Source organism: Sinocyclocheilus grahami, unplaced genomic scaffold (genome assembly GCF_001515645.1).
Source record: "Sinocyclocheilus grahami isolate Dianchi unplaced genomic scaffold, SAMN03320097.WGS_v1.1 scaffold15486.1, whole genome shotgun sequence".
NCBI classification, from domain to species: domain Eukaryota; kingdom Metazoa; phylum Chordata; class Actinopteri; order Cypriniformes; family Cyprinidae; genus Sinocyclocheilus; species Sinocyclocheilus grahami.
The window spans coordinates 1,884-5,185 of record NW_015515766.1 but is presented as its reverse complement, the minus strand read 5'-3'; the positions used below and the strand labels follow the sequence as shown (position 1 = coordinate 5,185).

Genomic DNA, 3,302 nt, shown 5'->3' with positions numbered 1-3,302 from the left:
TTGTTAGCAGCAACCAACAGCAGTTTTTAAAGCAATGCTTCTGTTGTCATTGTTGTCATCTTATTGGTTCAACAGAGGCCAAGCGCCTGATTGGTCGACACTTTGATGACCCAGTGGTTCAGTCTGACATGAAGCACTGGCCCTTTACGGTACTCAATGATGGTAGTAAGCCCAAATTGGAAGTGGAGTACAAAGGAGAATTAAAGACCTTCTACCCTGAAGAGGTGTCCTCTATGGTCTTCACTAAGATGAAGGAGATCTCTGAGGCTTACCTGGGCAAGGTGAATAAAACTATGCAAAAGCACTGTAAATGAGCACTTTTAAATCTTTTACATTTATTTTTAGGACCCTTCCAGGCACATTTGTTTCACATATAATATGCATTCAAGCATACCGGAAATAGATGACTAAGCTAAAGAGATATCTTCCTTGAGATCTTATCATTGTTAACTTTGTGAGAAAATGTGTGATGTGTCAACACATCAGTTCTGAATCAAAGATTTGTGACTTCTGGCTAGGAGGATGTGGAAGAAATTCAGAAAATACTGGAAAATATTGTGTACTCCGTTTATGAAGTAACATCATTTGTTTTGAAATGATACATACAAACCCGATTCCAAAAAAGTTGGGACACTGGACAAATTGTGAATAAAAACAGAATGTAATGATGTGGAAGTTTCCAATTTCAGTATTTTATTCAGAATACAACATAGATGACATATCAAATGTTTAAACTGAGAAAATGTATAATTTTAAGGGAAAAATAAGTTGATTTTAAATTTCATGGCATCAACACATCTCAAAAAAGTTGGGACAAGGCCATGTTTACCACTGTGTGGCATCCCCTCTTCTTTTTATAACAGTCTGCAAACGTCTGGGGACTGAGGAGACAAGTTGCTCAAGTTTAGGAATAGGAATGTTGTCCCATTCTTGTCTAATACAGGCTTCTAGTTGCTCAACTGTCTTAGGTCTTCTTTATCGCATCTTCCTCTTTATGATGCGCCAAATGTTTTCTACGGGTGAAAGATCTGGACTGCAGGCTGGCCATTTCAGTACCCGGACACTTCTTCTACGCAGCCATGATGTTGTAATTGATCCAGTATGTGGTCTGGCATTGTCATGTTGGAAAATGCAAGGTCTTCCCTGAAAGAGACAACATCTGGATGGGAGCATATGTTGTTCTAGAACTTGGATATACCTTTCAGCATTGATGGTGCCTTTCCAGATGTGTAAGCTGCCCATGCCACACGCACTCATGCAACCCCATACCATCAGAGATGCAGGCTTCTGAACGGAGCGCTGATAACAACTTGGGTTGTCCTTGTCCTCTTTAGTCCGGATGACATGGCGTCCCAGTTTTCCAAAAAGAACTTCAAATTTTGATTCGTCTGACCACAGAACAGTTTTCCACTTTGCCACAGTCCATTTTAAATGAGCCTTGGCCCAGAGAAAACGCCTGCGCTTCTGGATCATGTTTAGATATGGCTTCTTTTTTGACCTATAGAGTTTTAGCCGGCAACGGCGAATGGCACGGTGGATTGTGTTCACCGACAATGTTTTCTGGAAGTATTCCTGAGCCCATGTTGTGATTTCCATTACAGTAGCATTCCTGTATGTGATGCAGTGCCGTCTAAGGGCCCGAAGATCACGGGCATCCAGTATGGTTTTCCGGCCTTGACCCTTACGCACAGAGATTGTTCCAGATTCTCTGAATCTTTGGATGATATTATGCACTGTAGATGATGATAACTTCAAACTCTTTGCAATTTTTCTCTGAGAAACTCCTTTCTGATATTGCTCCACTATTTTTCGCCGCAGCATTGGGGGAATTGGTGATCCTCTGCCCATCTTGACTTCTGAGAGACACTGCCACTCTGAGAGGCTCTTTTTATACCCAATCATGTTGCCAATTGACCTAATAAGTTGCAAATTGGTCCTCCAGCTGTTCCTTATATGTACATTTAACTTTTCCGGCCTCTTATTGCTACCTGTCCCAACTTTTTTGGAACTGTCCCACCTTTTTTGGAATGTGTAGCTCTCATGAAATCCAAAATGAGCCAATATTTGGCATGACATTTCAAAATGTCTCACTTTCAACATTTGATATGTTATCTATATTCTATTGTGAATAAAATATAAGTTTATGAGATTTGTAAATTATTCCATTCCTTTTTTACTCACAATTTGTACAGTGTCCCAACTTTTTTGGAATTGGGTTTGTATTTTTTTAGACTGCCGTATTTGTTTGTACTACAGCATTTGAAGCCTTTCCCTGAACTTTGCAAAATGCAAACTGAGAAGAGTTGTGCATGATTTATAATGGATATAAAGCCTTTATCACATACTGTAGTAACAAATGTCAAACCAAAACAGAGAAACACATGCACTGTGGTGAACACTAACATCAGCTTCAAGTTCCAAGTTCTGCAAACACAGCTTCACACATCTGATCTTAGTGACGCCTGCAGTAAAAGTGGTTTTGAAAAAAATTCACCACAGATTAATATCTGATTCTGCAGCTCACGTTCCATGTTTTCAAAAATCTCTAATATAGCCTGAAGTTTGTTTTGTGCATGTTATGTGCAGAATTATACCTCAACGTTGTATGAGAGATATTTGGAGATAACGCTGGTTACAGGAAGTATGTGAACTTGATTGCAATCGTCAGTGTCAGCAAGGCTCTTTTTATTTAACTGTGCTGCTTCCAAACTCTTTTAAATCTTTTACAAGAAATGTTCCTTAAAGCATTTATTGTTTCTTCATGAGCGAAATTATTATTATTTTTAATAAAGAACTGTAAGAATTACTGCAAACTCTTTCAAAAATAATCACAAAAATCACTTTACTAAAAACCTTGTCTGAACACTTTATATACAGTATGCTAAACAGAATCATGCTAATGAGGATTCGATCTTGTTTTTTCAGGCCGCGTCAAATGCAGTCGTTACAGTGCCTGCTTAATTGAATGACTCTCAGCGCCAAGCCACCAAGGACGCTGGAACCATTGCTGGCCTTAACGTCCTCCGCATTATCAATGAGCCAACAACGGCTGCCATCGCATATGGATTGGACAAAAAGGTACTGAGATATCCAAACCTATATTTGACCTAGTTCAGTGGTTTTTACATGAATAGTGTAAATATCTGAGTTTAGTAAACAGCCTTAACTGGCTTCTAATGATGTTTGGATGAAGTTACATCTAGTTTTTGCTGTCCAGCGTCACTGAACTTTCAGCACAGTAAGTTTTCTGTGTAAGTACTTCTGCTTTATGGTCACAATTCACTACAGGTTGGTGGTGAGCG

The 3,302-nt window shown here is 39.2% G+C and overlaps 1 pseudogene; it reads left to right on the top strand.

The window, feature by feature from the left end:
• Positions 1-75: 75 nt before the first annotated feature.
• LOC107579216 (heat shock cognate 71 kDa protein-like) overlaps positions 76-3,302 on the top strand; it is a 4,163-nt pseudogene continuing 936 nt past the window's right edge.